General features: G+C 41.1%; 1 protein-coding gene and 1 long non-coding RNA gene across 3 annotated transcripts in view; both read right to left on the bottom strand.

Annotated features, from left to right (window-relative positions):
* Positions 1 to 17,654, bottom strand: part of sorcs3b (sortilin related VPS10 domain containing receptor 3b) — a 91,180-nt gene that overhangs the window by 59,118 nt on the left and 14,408 nt on the right. The window lies entirely within an intron of this gene.
* Positions 10,982 to 12,697, bottom strand: LOC143481167 (uncharacterized). The gene is made up of 2 exons (XR_013121964.1): positions 12,373 to 12,697; positions 10,982 to 11,577 (listed from the first exon to the last, which is right to left on the bottom strand). It is a non-coding gene; the product is annotated as an uncharacterized LOC143481167 (long non-coding RNA).

Below are 17,654 nucleotides of genomic sequence, written 5' to 3'. Positions count from 1 at the left end.
TTTTCTCCTGTCTTAGTACTTGATGTGCATGCAAGTTACATAAGTCTCCTCCAAAAAGAAATTATTGACTCTGAAATTTGTGAAAACAAAATCTGAGAACCACCTTCATCCAGAAGAATCTTGAAGCCTTCCTTTTAGTGTCAGATGTGATGATTTTGAGGGCACTGTACATAGATTACATCATAGGCAAGATGGAAGAGTGTAGTAAATTATAGTGCTTCTTGCTTACTGTCCAAGTAGGACTTTCTCTGTGCTTAGCTAAGCAGTGTCTGTGCCAGAGAGTGGGTGAAAAAAGCATCCTCATCAGGTGTGTTTACTGAGATAAACAAAACAGTAAAACTCCTCTGACCTCAGCTATCTCTACAAATGGAGGCATTTTTATGGCCATAGGTAGAGAGAGCATTCTAACATATTTTCAGAAGCACAAACCAATCTATCTATACATTCAGATAATGCTTGTTTGTGTGTGTGTGTGTGTGTGTGTGTGTGTGTGTGTGTGTGTGTGTGTGTGAGTGTGTGTGTGTGTGTGTGTGTGTGTGAGTGCATGAGGTTCATGAGTGTGCTGGCACATGCATGTTCTTTCTGCCTACCCAGTAAGTACCAATACCTCACTCATACTGGAGCAACAATCTGGTTATAGACTGTTTGAGAGACTGTTTCTTCAGTTCTGTGTTGGATTCATAAATATGTTTAGAATTCAAACACTAGCAGCATAAAAATGAGTTTATGGATATAAAACAAATAACAGAAGCATTCTAAAATGAGTTTGTGCTTTAGGGAGAGAAAAGTTTTCTCATCATGCAGATTTCCTCATACACACGTACAGAAATCAGAACTTTTATTCATATTTATGTATTATTAATGCTTTCTGCTTTGCCTAAGGAAAATCCACAAATCACTGTGCACTCCATTCTGACTCAATGGAAATTCACTTTTACAGAACTATGGCTCCCATTCCGAACATACACACACACACACACACACACAGTCAAGCACAGTGCCACACTTACACATATCCCATCGAAACACTGTGTACTCCTCCCCTCCTGTAATATAATATTTACTGATCTATGCAGCAATGTTTCACTGAAACACAATGTGTGACCTTTAAACTAATCATTAACACTTATCATATACACAAAAAACCTCTCAAATTCACCAGTTAACCAGTGATGCTAATTCTAAAAGATCACTACATAACCTCTCATACTGAGTCATACAAACGATGGCAATTCACCCCTTAATAACATGAGGACTCAAACTGCAAACGAGGAGTAGGGCTGATGGCAGGAACCAGCTGGGAAACCTTGACTGAGGTCTGCACGGGAACAGGGGCAGGACCTGGGAATGGGACAGACGCAAGGGGCCGGTCTGGTGCACGAACCGCAGCAGAACCCCGGAGCCCGGAGCTCGGAGCCAGGGCAGGGGCTTACGGCCCAGAGCAGTAGCTGTGCATGCTAAGGGAGAGTCCAGAAAACAGCAGTGCAGAGAGTCGTTACAGGGCACTGGAGGACCAATGAGAGTCAACACTGAATGTGGCCAATGGTTCAAGGAGACAGCGGGGAGGGGGAGGGGGTGTGGTTGTGGCGGGGAAGGGGTGTGGCTGTCTGGTACTGCAGGTATACATGGCGTAGGAGAAACCTATTAGCGGATACCTGTGGAAGATCTCTGCATAATGTGTTTATTTTTTTTAATAGTTGCATACTAGGAAAACTGATCAACGGCAAGGACACTGCAACAGAAGTTATTGCTACTGAGATGGCTTATAAGTTATTAATTAAAGTTGTAGCCTGACATACTGATTCCTGAAGTTGAGGTCTTTCCTCTGTCCTTAAGTGCAGTTAGGGTTAAGGTTGGGGATGGACTGAGACTATTAAACACATTCCCTTAGCCAGTCACACTGGGTAATATAGATGGATCGCACATACTACACAACTAATGAATGTGAGAGAATTTATGGGCATGTGAGAGGTAAAAGTAGTGAATGTGACAGCATTTTACAGCAAGTGTATATAAGAGGCAATAGTAGTAAATTTGACAGCATATTTTGTGTATGGAAAGGAGCATTTGAATAATGGCCTAAACACCTCATGTTGAATGTAGTTTTTATCAACCTAGACAAACACATTTATTTGTGTGTGAAAACAAGAAAGGAGATAACATGAGATGCATATAAAAAATGGGCTGTGCATTTCTGATGGTTACAGAAATAAATAAAATCAGTAGTTTCATATTTGACCAACATGAAGTTTGTTAAGGTTTCTATATATACCTTTATTCTATTCAATGGTGGGGACGGTTCAGGATTCTGTTTACTTCCAAGACATGTAAGCACATGTGTTTCTGCAAACATAATGGTAAAACTGAAGACAGCTAATGTACTGCAAATCAAGGACAAAAAGCAATAGGATGTTTTATTCAGTTTCACCTCAAGACACTGGATAAATATAGCGAAGTATACACCATCAGCAAAAATATTCAATTGTGTAGATGTGCTCAAAGGTTCATGCAAAACTTGTTTTGTTGAGGTGGTTGTTTTAAAAGTTCCTTAAAAATCTGAGATAAACACCATTCTCCAGTCCTCACCATCCACAACAAAACAGTTCAACCATAAACATGAATGCCACAGTAAGTGAAATTGCTATCAGTCAATTTCACTCACTAAAAACACTGACATTTTTCACTTTTGTTACTCTTGCTTAAAAAAAAATGGGCCACATGCTAGAAATAATTTCATAATTTAATTAATAATGTGCTAAATCCACAAACCAAATCAGTGATTAGAACAACTAGACAGCATTTGTGTAGTATTAAATATATAGTGACAGATAAAGCAAGAATGTTTCAGCCGTAAGCCTTCATCAGCACATTCATGAGATTCCATGAGTCAGCTTACCTACATGTAGTGTAAACACAGGCGTATCACCCCGTTAATTATGTCATTAAAGAGTCAAAAGTATATATTAAATGTATATACAATTATTAGTCATTATCATTCAGCTACATAAATGATCAAAATTAACATTCCATTTTATATCAATTACGCAACAATTACTAAGCTTGAAAGATTAAAATAGAAAATAATCCTTGGGATTATATGGGGAACTGTAGATGTGATAAGGGATGAGGCAGGATGCTGAGTTGAAAGCGTTTTGAACATAAAACGTTTATTTTACAAATAGCGGAACATGCAGCAAAAGGGACTTCAATGAATAACACTACACAGAGGCACACCTAAGTACACAGACATAAACAACACACGTGTGACACGTGATGCTAAGAAGACAAGGGGAAAGTAGTGTGAAATGTGACACGCACACACACATGAGCCCGACGGAAGAGTCGGGCGGACCGTGACAGCAGTGATATTAACACTTCAATTTATTGTCAGTCATAATTGATACAATTAATTGGGGCACAACCATGACTGACAGGGAAAATACATTAATTTCAATTATTAATGATTAATTAATTAATTAATACATCTTAATTCAGTCTCAATTCAAATCACCAGTTCAATAAGGTGATTATTTCTCATGTAAAAAAATATTTATATCACACTCGACTCACGATTGTTGAGTGCATGTTTTTTGGAAACAGATATAGGAGAACATGCATATAAATCATTGACTAAGTTTATACTAATGACCAGAGGTATTGAGTTCCCTAGATCCAGGGGCGCAGGTGGCACTCGGGACGGGGGGACATGTCCCCTCCAGATTTATATTGACCCCATTCGAAATCTAGCATCTACAAGCATAAACGTATATATTGTACAGCTTGGTCCCCCTCACTTCAGAATTTCCATCTGCGCCGATGCCTAGATCTCTATAGTACACCAACCATAACAAACCAAATTAACCTAAACTGGATTTGTGTTGGGCCGAAGGCTAATTAATAAAATAAAGTTAAAGGGAACAGATTGTTTAAGCAACCTGAGAGAATTATAATGCAGACAAAGCAAGCTTCTCAGACCAAACAAAATCAAGCAATGGAGGAACTTATTAAAGAAGAACTTATTCATGGTGTAAATTCACAGGTATAAAAATAGGATTTAGAAGAAAAAGTGAAACTCTTGTGGGACTGAGGTAGAACTAGTTATGACTGAGGGAGCTGCCCAGCAGATGGGAGAAGGGTTAACTGATGCAATTTTGATGTATATACAGTAAGCTTAACTATTGAAACCAACTGGTAATGTAAAAGGAAATGCTTGGCCTTATGAATTATTGGGCACTGAGTTTCTGTTCTCAGACAGACCATCTGGATGGCACAGAGAGTATTTGTTCTTCTTAGAACCATCTGGAAGGCACTGTGAAAGTGTTTGTTCTTCTTAGAACCACCTGCGTGGCTCTGTGAGAGTCTCTTTCCTGTTGTGCTGCCGGCTTGACAGTGCACAAGTGATGTAAGCCAGTGGCAGTGAAACAACCAAGCTTCTTGATCTGTGGTGTTGGATTTTTGGAGCTGGCTTAGTTAGAGAGTTGTAGGTCTTTGCAGGTAGACCTTTCAGAGGCAGGACTCTGGTATTAGTATGTCTTTGCTTTGATGACAATTCAAGATTAATTCATTGCCGAATGCATACTGAAAATTCAGCTTGATTTTGCTTGATTTAAGCAGTGATGAGCAAATTCCACAAAACAAGCAAACCAACACAAACAAACAAAAATTAAAATGTAACATGAAAAAAAGGTAATATGAAGTTCGATTCTGTCTTAACCACTTAGTGAGAGGCTATTGGTTTAGTTTAAAAAAATATCTAAGTTCTTCTCTCCCCACTCCACACAGTATATTCTGTACATCAAGGAAAGGACATGCCTTGGTTCATGCATATTCAATAGCCTTTGTTTTCCTGGTGTGGAGAGAATTTATGTAGAACATTCTAGTAAAGTCCACCACACATCAAGGAAAATAATCAAGACATTTCTACCTCATGGTCATGAATTAATTAATTTTAGGATGGGAGAAAAAACTGTGATTTTAATTCCTTTCCTACTTTCTTGAAGTCATACACTACTGACTTTATCTAACTGGTTCATAAACGATTTATTAGAAACACAGTTAGGAGTGGTTCAGTTGGTTAACAACAAATATGAGGCAAGCAACTAATCAACTAATAGAAGCAAACATCACAACTTAGATTATTTTAAGATAGCCATACATTACTTGCTGATCATCATTTGGCATCATAATAGGTTTGTGAATCTGTAGAAAAAGAGAAACATATCTGTAAACATTTCTCTGTAGGATGAGGAAGCTTATTGTCCTGGTAAATGTTTGAGTCTGATGGAATTTAATTGGCTAGCCCTCTATATTGTCCTGGTGAGTGTGAATGATTGTGGGTCTGCATACCCATTGGTGTCAGCCCTAATAAGGTTGTCCTTGTGCGATTTTATGTGAGTGATTGTGTCTGCAAGCACAGTGGTGGATGGTACCCTGTTCTGGGTCTTTCCCTCGCTCCCTGCATTTGAGCCTGGCCCCTAGGTGCCTCAGGTTTCTGGTTGAGAAAACTTTATTCATGTTCATTTTAAGACATCTGATATATTGTCAGCCAATGTGCTGGAAGATCTGAGATTGTTTCTAAAAAATGATCCCACAAAATGATTCAAAAATGTTTAAGTAGCAGACATTAAGATTCATGCATGAGAGATGAGAAACTGAATGCATTTCTGTTCACTGTGTGTTGCTCTCATAGGTTACAGATCCTGACAATGGGCAATCCAAGGAAGAATCTGTAGAGTCTGTAGAGTTTTGTAGGATGTCAGCAAACATACAGAAGATCGGCATTGTGTTGGAGAAAACATTAGATGATGAACTCTACAGAGTTGTAGAAACTCTCTGACATCTCTACAGGCTTGGCTTGGCATACCTTTTTGGTCTTATCTATGCCCTTGATGTTTCTTATCTAAAGGATCTTAAGTACACATTTATGTCATTCAGAATGTGCTGATGGAGCTTGGGCCCAGGTGCACACTGTAAATAGAGTCAATAGTCAGACCCAGCATTTCTGAGCATCAAATCCAGATCCAGTAAATGCATGCAGCTGCTTATTGTGTCCCTGAATGGAAGAAAGCATCTGTGAATAAGATACTGGTTTGCAGTTCTTCGGATGTTAAGATGTTTGTCATCTGTATTGTTCGTTGCAACAAACAAGGCTGTTCCTGCTAGTTCTAGTTGGTGATGTCTCAACAGGAAATATTTCATCAAAGGTTTGGAACATGGCTGTTGTGTTGGGGTGACCATTGTCTGCATGGAAGTCTTAGACATAAACGAGGTTTTGGCAGAGTGAATTGAAATTAATTCTGTTAACTTCTGGATTCACTTCAAATGTTTATTGACATTGACCTGGTAATGTGTTCTTGACTTGTGATGTGGGGAGGTAGTGTTTGCCAACAATGTGACCTAATATAGAGGTGAACAATATTGTGGACAGAATTGTTATTGTTCTCTCAAAGGTGTTCAAAGAGAAAATAATCTTGCTTATCTTTCAGGTTATCTGACCACCACCTGTTTCCTACTGACACGTTTCCTGATTTTAAAGACATGATAGTATAATATTGTATAATTTCATACCAGATTTTTACCATCATTAGACAGTTCCACTAGACATTATCAGTTGTGAAAGATGTAGACCAAAACATATGCTAGGAGTAAAAGCTAAAGGATCTCTGTTCCACCCAGAAAGCTCCACTTCAGAAGAGTGCTCCCATTCACTTCCTGAAGTGTCCACTAGTGACATGAGACATACTCAAGGCCAACTGCTATACCCACATCCACATTTTCTCTTACAAATAATACATTCCTGATGTTTGAAGACACTTACATCACACTATAGAAGTAGAGTCTGTTGGGTAAAATCAGAAGCCTGACACTGTATAATTTCAGCTAAATCATTTCGACAAGAGAAATCTACAGCCAACACTTAGAGTGTATGCATTAGCTTAGAAACTCTCTCTCTCTCTCTGTCTCACTTGCTCTCTATCTCCCTCTTACAAACCACAACTGAAAGGGAGAAAAGCAAAAAACAAAGTGAGAGAAATGAGAGAAAATGACTGTACCACACTGGACAGAGTGATGCTGTGAGGACAGAGTGATGCTATGAGGCTGTTAAAATGCATTTTCCTGCTAAACATCAGCCAAAACCAATCTAACTTTATTTCAGCCAACGTTTACTGCTGCCAAGCTTTTACAGAGATATTTTACAATGCTGTTAACAGACATCTCAGTGCCAAGACCTGAAGGGTGGTTTGCATGTGTGTGTGTGTGTGTGTGTGTGTGTGCGCGTGTGTGTGTGTTGTGTATTAAGACATTTTTAGTCTTTATATATCACCATTAAGATTTCTACTTACTGATATTACACCTTCACTTTGTAATACAATTCACTGTGCACAATTTCTGTAGAACACATGACCTTCATTCTCACTGCTGACTGACAAAATCATTGTTGAATAAAATATGGCAATTTGGGCCATTCTGAATGAATAGTTGCTTATATTATACTATTTCAAACTATGAAAATACACAAATACAGTGTTTGGTGTATGTTCCGGAGGCTCCTCAGTTGCCCTTGTTCTTGGGAGAATGCGTGTTTAAAAACGACCTTAAATTTATCTACTTGTACTTTCCAAAATCTGAGGTAGACTGAAATTACACACACAAGGTTGTACATTTCAGCAATATGTTTGAGATTTCTTGAATCATATAGCAGCAAACATTAATCTGAACTGAAATTAAAGTTTCTAGCTGTCCATGTGGACTTTAGATACTACTTGAACAAACATGGCCCATGTAGCTTCCATGTAGCTCCTTACCTGCCTCATTGGGCTTGTGGAATCCTTTGCCTGTTCATATACATGTTAGTGTGTGTATGTGTATGCGTGTGTGCATGTGTGTGTGTATGTGTGTGCGTGTTTGTTTGTGTGTGTTGAGATAAAGTCTGTACTCTCATCACAGAGATGTGACTGAGTGTCATCTCTTCTACAGAGACAGCAATTACAACTGATTCCTTCTCTGCAATCTTTAATTAAAACTGTCTTCCAAAATTATTGTTATATAATTTTACTAGTTGTCCAGAAAACACAGCAGACATACTACTATGTTATTTCTTCATCTTTACTTCCTGAACATTAAGTAGGCTTGTCTATTTTTAAGGCCACCTTTTAATTGATTTAAAGGCTGCGGCAGTTTTACAACAGCAACGACCCAGCACTTACAGCAGGCTGGAGCTCTTCAGTGCTTGTCAATTCAAGTCTTCTGTGATAGTTTATAGATTATATATGGGTACCTGTAATTTTCAGAGATTACTATGCAGTAGCTTGCGTGTCCTCCGTGGGCCTGCTTGGGTTTCCCCTAGGTTCTCTGGTTTCCTCCCACATTGCAAAGGTGTGCGTGTTAGGTCATCTGATGTATCTAAACTCACCTGCTGTGAATGGAGGAGTGTGTGTGTGTGTGTGTGTGTGTGTGTGTGTGTGTGTGTGTGTGTGTGTGTGTGTGTGTGAGCACGTCATGTGATGGTCTGGTGCCCTGGCCAAGGTTGGTCCCTGCCTTGTGTCCTGTGCTGCTGAGATAGGCTTCGGCCCCCCCATGACCCTGATTTGGATTAAGCGGTTTAGGCGATGAATGAATGAATGAATGAATGGTTTGTAGGAACTCCAGGGTTAGCTACCTAGAAGGGTTAGTAAAGTTCTAAATTGAAATTGTTGTCATCACTACTTTATCATATGACTTCAAATAAACAGAGGCCACTTCTTTATACTGTATTTTAATTCTACAGAGGCTACGTCTTTATACTTTATTTTTAACTCTACAGAGGTCACTTCTTTATACTTTATTTTCGACTTTACAGAGGCCACTTCTTGATTGGCCGGTCATGCAGTTAAGCCTGGGATTGCATGAGGTGTGCGGATGATGTAAATATCTGCCAACAAGAAACTATTTGTAGTAGTTGGCAGCAAAACTTTGTGGTTGAACACACTGAAGGGAAGGGAATGCAAAATACATATTCTAACAAATGCATTTTGAAGATGCATTGTGTAGCACAGCTATGAGAGGCCATTATTATATTGTTTTTATGATTAATATAGTCTACTTACTAAAAAAGTCTACTTTTTGTTACCACAAGGACTATGTGTCAAATGTGTGGTTTGGCAGTTACAGTCGTCATGAAGAAAGCTAAATTCTCTTTTTATAGTATGTTTTACCACATTACCCACAAAAAAAGCTTCATGACTAAAATGCATTTTGTCATGATTTCATCATCACATCAACATTTTAAAGTTACAGATACAACTATTGACCCTAGCTTCCAAAAATTCTGTCCTTTCTGATGTTATTTCTTGTGTGTGGCAGAACTGGGCTACAGAAGGTTCATGTTGTAGTTCTGTTTTCTAAATTTAGCACCATCCCTCTCTTTGTAATTTTCTCCTCGTTCATTCCTTCTCTTCTCTTTCTCCATCTTTTTCCTCTCAGTCTCACTCCTTTCTCCCTTTCACCATCTCTCCATCTCTCTCTCTCCATCATTGCCTCTGGAGGCCAAACCCATTCTGCCTCACTCCTTAATTAAGAGGACAGAGACAAGCAGACTCTCTACAGACCAATAAGTAACTCTCACTCACACACACACACACACACACACACACACACAAATGTACACGCGCACACACACACACACACACACACACAAATGCGCGCGCGCACACACACACACACACACACACACACACACAAATGTACGCGCGCACACACACACACACACACACACACACACACACACACACACACACACACACACGGTCTCTGAAGACCAATAGTACACATACAGTCATCTCTCAACTTCAGGTCAGTTCTGACACTCACTTTATCTCAGACATCACACAAAAACCACAATTCATCTACATAATCATTAATACATATTAATATTCACCACAGTGACACAGCATGGAGTAGCAGCTTATAATAAATGATGCGGTCACTGTGCATCTCATTGGAGGGAAAAAAGGGTCGCACTTCTGCATATATTTAAATATGGAGAATATATTGACCCTGACAGTTAAAAAGTAGTAGTCCCTAGAAGTAGTGCACGCACACACACACACATACATACACACACACACACACACACACATGCATACAGACATGCACACGCACAAAAACACACAGTAGTTAAACAAAAAAATAAGAATTCTAAAAAAAAAAAGAATTTTTTTATTTAAAAATGAAACAAAATATACATTGTTAATAATGTTATTAGTATTATATAATAACTAATAACACGAAACATGAAAAGACATTTTTTTCCTTTACAAAACCAAAAAAATATTGGAATAAAACAACAGAAAGGTTCAGTATTTTAAATTTCTGAAACCGTTTTTGTTCATAATTGCCCTGTTAAAATAACTCAGAGTGCCTATTACTTGCTCTTACTGTTAGCAGAGCTATTAGCTAGCATGCAGGCTGCCACAAGGAGAAGTTCTCTGCTGTGCGATTGGCACAGACAGGCTAGCCCAGGGGCGTTGCCTGGGTATGTAAAGATCCGGGGCTCAGCCCAATTTTATATATATATATATATATATATATATATATATATATATAGTAATATATATATATATTACAATGCGTACCCTGATATATAATGTTTAACACTATAATATGGAGTTTTTTTTTTTTTAACAAAGGGTGCACAAAATCTGCAGAATGACTGTTGGTGACCTAAAGATAGTGAGCTTGTACTAAAGGACATGGACCAGGTATATTCCATTAGTAAATCCATTCCTCAATAAAGTATGCAAATCAGTATGTCAACAATGGATTTCATGCAACTGTGTAATAATGTAAACAATTCACTTGTTTCTAAATTGTTCTTTTACCTTTTATGACACACAAACAAATTATTGAAAGAAACATTAATAATTATTAGTGCTAAGGGGTCTACACAATTAATACTCTTTAAGAATTACTTATTATCTATCCTGTATGTTTTTGCACAGTCTTTCTTCTCCTAACCTGTTCTTTCTTTAGATCAGTCCAGTCCTGATCAGTTCATTTCAGGTCTCTCCACATTTCATATTTCCTCTCTCTCCACCCTCTCTTCTACCCTGTTAAATAGTAATTCAAGAAAGTATGCTTAAAATAAAGCTGGAAACAATATTTTAAATACAAAAGACTGTGCTAAAACAAACTACATCTGGCATTATTTTGCTAGTCTTCATACTAAAAACATGTGTATTTTATTAATAATGTGTTTATTAGACATTGTTTTCCATACCACTTGTATTGTCTTCTCCCATCTCCCATCTCCTCTCCTCTCCAGTTCTCTCCTCTTTCCTCTCTTGTTGTCTGTTCTCCTCTCCTGTTGTCTGCTCTCCTGTTGTCTGTTCTCCTCTCCTGTTGTCTGTTCTCCTCTCCTGTTGTCTGTTCTCCTCTCCTGTTGTCTGTTCTCCTCTCCTGTTGTCTGTTCTCCTCTCCTGTTGTCTGTTCTCCTCTCCTGTTGTCTGTTCTCCTCTCTAGTCCTCTCTAACACTTCAAATTCCTCAGGTTGTTCTAAGTCACTTTGCTTTTCTCCCTCTTCTGTACTCCCTTTCTTGTCTGTGGTATTAGGAAATAAATTACACCACAATACTTGAGATTTGAACAAACTCTAACAAACCCTAACCCTCAACTATTAAAAGTAAATTATTTTTTGTGATATGCTGTGCTGTGTAAACTCAATAAAGGATTGTTTATTAGCTGATCAGCTGGCTCCAGTGGAAAACACACAATTTTAGGGCAGTGACCAGGGTTAAGAAACTGCTTTAAACTACCATCATAAAGTATTGTACTAAATTCTGGCTATCCACAACGTCTACCTTCTAGCTAACTAGTTAGCTAAATTGAATTTCATTCATTATAGCTTACAGTCCTACAATCCTAAATTATTAAACACAATTTGAAAATGAAATAGTTATTAGCTTATCAGGTACATCAGGGCACGTTGAACATACTAACTATAACTATAACTAGCTATAACATAACTAGCTATATAAGTTTTTTTTTCCACAAACCTTCACTACCTAAGCTACCTAGGTTAACTATCTATGTCGGTTAACTAACTAGGTTAGCTAACTAATTCCGAAGCTGACTAGTGACAAGCTGCATTTTATTAAGCACACAGTGGGTTTGATCTGTGTTTTGATTCGGAGACGTGTGTTTTAACCAGCTATCAGATAGCTCCACAAACAATGTCATCACAGTTTACATAGTTCACTACCGTTACCTTTCTCCAAAATGTCATCACAGTTTACATAGTTACCTTTCTCCACAATGTCATCACAGCTTACATAGTTCACTACCGTTACCTTTCTCCACAATGTCATCACAGTTTACATAGTTCACTACCGTTACCTTTCTCCTTGAAAAAACGCCGTATATCCATTTTCATTCACCCTCAGCTACCTGCAACCTGCTGCCAAAAATGGCTAGAGCGCATGTGCGCTCCCCCACGGGGGTGGGGGTGGGCTCTCCTCCGCGCCCGCAAAACCAGCAAGCTGATTGGCTGTTTCTCCTGAAAGGCGGAACTTTATCCTTGAAGCGGCACTGTGATTGGCGTTAAGAGATTTCCTATTCTCACAGCAGCACTGGCCTCCTCATTAATAATACAGCTGAGCGAAAAGGTTCGGGGCTACGGGATAATCATTCGGGGCTGAAGCCCCGGAAGCCCACCCCAGGCGACGCCCCTGGGCTAGCCTTCACTAACCTCGTGCATCTTTGAGCCCTGAGTGTCCGTGACCCTCCCTCAATTCCAATTTTTTTTTTTCTCATTCACTTTGCCTCACCCTCTTGAACTTTGCATTTGCATATATGTAAGACAGGCGGCTACTGGTTTAAAGAATTGTGGGAACATTATATGTTAAAAAAAATGAAAAAAACCCCACTCCTCCACCTCTGACAAACAAAGGGCTGGGTCAGCTTTTTTCTATAGATATATAACATAGCTAAATGTAACTTCACAAAAATGCTAGCTAGCATAATGTTTAGCTCTCTACGGATTTACAGCTAGCATGGAAAATAACATAAAAGCATTGGGATTTCATTAGAAGTGACTTTCCTCAAGCACAACTGTAGGTTTAAGTGTCTGCTGATAGAAACCTTCCTCACTCCTTTAGAGAATTCCCAAGTAGGGAACTGTGGGAGATGCTGTTTTTACCAGTACTGGCCCTGTGGACTACTCATCTAACCTTCACTAATAGGCCCTTGTCAAAGAAGCTCAGATCCTTACGTTTGCTCATTTTTCCTGCTTCAAGCACATCAACTTCAAGAACTGACTTTTCACATTTTGCCTAATATACTTCACCCTTTGAAAGGTGCCATTGTAATGCAATAATGAAAGTTATTTACTTCACCTCTCAGTTGTTTTAATGTAAACAAAAAATGTTATTTCAATCCAATAGCGAGAAACAGAAAAAACAAACCTGATTGTTTTTATTGTCAGAAATAACAGATACAACATGCAAACAAGAATTAGATGTCTTTTCTTCCATTGCAAAATAGAAAACAGAAAATTGGTCTGTTTTGTCATTTTATAGAAAGATAGAAATAGAAATAGAAAGTTCTCATTCATAAGGAAGCAATCAAGGCTGCTTAAGATGACTACTGGCATTGTCACCTCACAGCAAGGCAGTCTGGGTTTGGTTCTGGTCTGTGCTGTTCTGTGTGGAGTTTGCATGTTCTCCGGGTGCTCCGGTTTCCTCCCACAGTACAAAGACATGCATGTTAGCTTGACTGGTCACTCTAGATTGCCTGTGGGTGTGTGTGTTGGCCATGTGGTGGACTGGAAACCTGCCCATGGTGTACCCTGCCTTCGGCCGATGATGCTGGGATTGGCTGCAGTCCCCCCTGTGACCCCGACTAGCGGGATTAAGCGGTACAGATAATGAATGGATGGATGGAACTTTTCACACATATGTCTGAAGTCAAAAGATACATTTAAATTAGTGGTAAATTTGACTAAGTTCAAGATGACTATATGTTGGGGTCAGATAAACAAAATATACAAAATACTATATTTTGGGGTTAGAATTTTATTATTAAGTTAACATATTTGTCACGTTACGGTCCCCGAACCCTTCCTTTGGGGCGTGTGTTAACGTTGTCTGCGTCTATTCGTCTGCGTCAGTGTAGCTCCGTGGGTGCGGGTGCGTCTTGTCATTATCCGTCTCACCTGTGGCTCGTCTCGTCATCACGTGAGGTTGATGTGGTCTGTCTATTTAATGTGCGTTCGCGCAGTGTCTTGTGCTCGTCGTTGTCTAATGTCTATGTCTGCACGTTGTGTGCTGAACGTCTTTTATGTTGCTCGTGCGCTATTGCGCAATATACGTGTCCAGAATAAAAGTGACTGTGAGTGATCCACCGGACTCGTGTCTCGTCCGTCTCTCCGGCGCCACCGTCACAGAACGACGAGCCGACAAGAGACACCCTAAGCATGCCAGGCTACGCCACCCGGCCAAAGAGGGGCCAGCGCCCTAGCAAGCGACGCCATGCCTCTTCTTCCGACCCACGCAACACCACCACGCCGACTCCCGAGCAGCTGAAGTCAGACCCAGTGTGTGCGTACATGCTGTGCGCGGCACGGGAGACCGTGGATCCCGAAAGGGCAGAGATGTTCCGCCAGTCTGCGGTGCGGATGTGGAGGGAGCGACACCCCCCTCCCACCAGAGAACTCTCGCCGATACGGGTGGGCTCAGTGGAGCTCTACGCCACCGAGAAGACCCCAGAGGGCGAGTTCGCAGATGAGGGCTCGGAGGGCGAGGAGGAGGAAGAGGAAGGCGAAGAGGAAGTCCAGGCTCCCTCGGTTTGTTCCACCCCCACCATATACTACGGTGAGGGAGAAGATGCCTACCCTCCATCCGTATGCTCCGCCTCCACCATAGACTATGGTGGGGGAGAAGAGGATGTAGAGGATTACCCTCCGTCGGTGTGCTCCGTGCCCACCATAGATTACGGTGGGAGAGAGGAGGATGAAGAGGAGTACCCTCCGTCGGTGTGCTCCGCACTCTCCGCTGACTACGGTGGAGAGGAGGAAGATGACGAGGGGTCCTACACTGAGGACGAGGAGGAGAGCCCTCCCCCCTCGGAGCTGTCTGCCGGGACGGTAAAGGGGAGGTGGACTCCTGAGGCGGGCCCATCCTCCGATCGCTCCGAGGGAGAAGAGATGGACTACTCGCGGGGTGGCAGCCCGGAGCAGCCCATGAGCTGGAGCCGGGGCAGTGAGGCGATGGAGACAGAGGGAGAAGACCCCACTGCCGGCTCCAAGGGGCGGTCGAGAGGAGAAGGAGGGATGCCCTACGGTCCACCGAGGGGAGAGACCAGTCGCGCTGCACCTGGCGCGTCGGCCAACCGCGTTGCACCTGGTGCGTCGGCCAACCGCGCTGCACCTGGTGCATCGGCCAACCGCGCTGCACATGGTGCATCCGCCAGCCGCGCTGCACCCGGTGGAGGGTTTGCAGCAAGGGCAGGAGGAGCATCGCCTACCGCAGCGCCTGCAGCTCCAGTAGCTCCCGATCTCTCTCCCCTGATCGCCCTCCTTCTGGCGCGCAGCCTGGCGCCTGTGTCGTGTGTGTCTGTCCCAGTGTTCGTGAGTCTGCCCGTATGTGTACCGAACCCCTTTTTCCCGTTTGTTCCTCTGTGTGTAAGTGTTCCTGTTTGTGTGTTTGTGTCCGTCCCGTTAAATGTGTCTAACGTGTTTTCCCCGGTCTTCCCAGGGAGGGTGTTCTAGGCTGTTCGTGGCGGACTCTCCACCGAGGGCGGTCATCTCCCAGACGCAGGACTGGGCGCTTCGGATCCGCCCATCGACGTGGGTTCGGGGTACTCTGTCCTGTTGGCAGCCCGGAACGGGTAGTGCCCTTGGTGGGGGCGTCTGTCACGTTACGGTCCCCGAACCCTTCCTTTGGGGCGTGTGTTAACGTTGTCTGCGTCTATTCGTCTGCGTCAGTGTAGCTCCGTGGGTGCGGGTGCGTCTTGTCATTATCCGTCTCACCTGTGGCTCGTCTCGTCATCACGTGGGGTTGATGTGGTCTGTCTATTTAATGTGCGTTTGCGCAGTGTCTTGTGCTCGTCGTTGTCTAATGTCTATGTCTGCACGTTGTGTGCTGAACGTCTTTTATGTTGCTCGTGCGCTATTGCGCAATATACGTGTCCAGAATAAAAGTGACTGTGAGTGAACCACCGGACTCGTGTCTCGTCCATCTCTCCGGCGCCACCGTCACAATATTAAGTTTTTACACAGGTTAATCCTTCATCTGCACCTATTTACTTGGTTGAAGGCAAACAATTTTACAAAAATTTTTGTAAATTTTACAAAAAAACCTCTACACAAGCTTGTTACTAGAACCCTTTCTGATATTTAAAGATGTTTATTATTGGAATTTAAAATATCTAATTTGAATGAAAGCAGCTGTTGAGTTTGTATGTGAAGCTTTGGTATCGGCAGTTGTGTATGGGAGTTGGATCAGAACTGAAAAAAACTTTGATCAGCCGAGAATTAGTTTTGTTGCTAACATGGAACACACACTTAGTTTTTACACTGAATCATAGGATAGGATCATAGGAAGTTATTTCTTCTTTTCCTTTTATGAACACATTCATATTTCTTCAACTTCTGAAAATCCCACACACTCTGTGTCTGGAATCTTGGTGTCCTCATTGACAATCAGCTGACATTTGAGTCCAAATCTTTAAAACGTATTTCCAGTTTTGTTTTATTACTTGCACAATATTGCCAAACTGAGAACATTTTATTGCAGAATGATACTGAAGGTCCTATACATGCTTTTGTTACCTCAGCATTGTCTACTTTAATGCTTTCTATTGGCCTATCTGCTCAGTATTGTAAATTACAATCTCACGTTAGCAGGTGTTCTCACTCACACCCTTCTTCACCAACACTCACTCCTGTGTTTATGGAATTACATTGGCTTGTGTTTAGTGAGTGTATTAGTACAGAATTATTATTTTAACATATGAGGCAGTTCACAGCACAGCACCACGGAATCTGTGAATCTCTCTTCTTGAAACTAAAAGAAAATAACAATATATTTTACAAAATTTTATTCACTTACATGTTTGGCATTGTTGCTTTTGTTGTTCAAAATACTGATGCAGTATTGTTTATTGCGAAAAAGATTATTTGGTCTTTTGAGTAATAACACACATGTATATATATATAGTGGTGGGACTTTAACACGTTAATTTCGTTTAATTAATTACTGGAAAATTAACGCACTAAAAAAATTAACGCATTTTAACGCATTTAACGCATGAGACACTTTTGCACCATGGAATGTTTCTCAGTGCACGAGTTCCAGACACACAGATTATATGGACGCACAATAAGATCATGATGGAGATGACTGAAGAGGCTACGCTGGTGGATGGGAAATTTAAATATAAGAAACTTCCAGATGGAAGTACAAACACAAATAGTGTTATTTGCACTTTATGCAGGAAGTAGTTCGCTTATCACAGGAGCACTTCCACCCTTCATTACCACCTCAACACAAAACATGTTGGGGCTAACGCGCAGTAATGATAACTTAGCTGATAAATGTATTCCTAGTACGATAGGGTGAACAAACGTCCGTATTTCCCGTGAGATGTCCGTATTTCACATCCTGTCCAGGGCGTCCCGG

Source organism: Brachyhypopomus gauderio, chromosome 17 (assembly GCF_052324685.1).
Source record: "Brachyhypopomus gauderio isolate BG-103 chromosome 17, BGAUD_0.2, whole genome shotgun sequence".
Taxonomy (NCBI): Eukaryota; Metazoa; Chordata; class Actinopteri; order Gymnotiformes; family Hypopomidae; genus Brachyhypopomus; species Brachyhypopomus gauderio.
The sequence above is the reverse complement of the archived record's forward strand: the minus strand, read 5'-3'. Positions and strand labels throughout refer to the sequence as shown.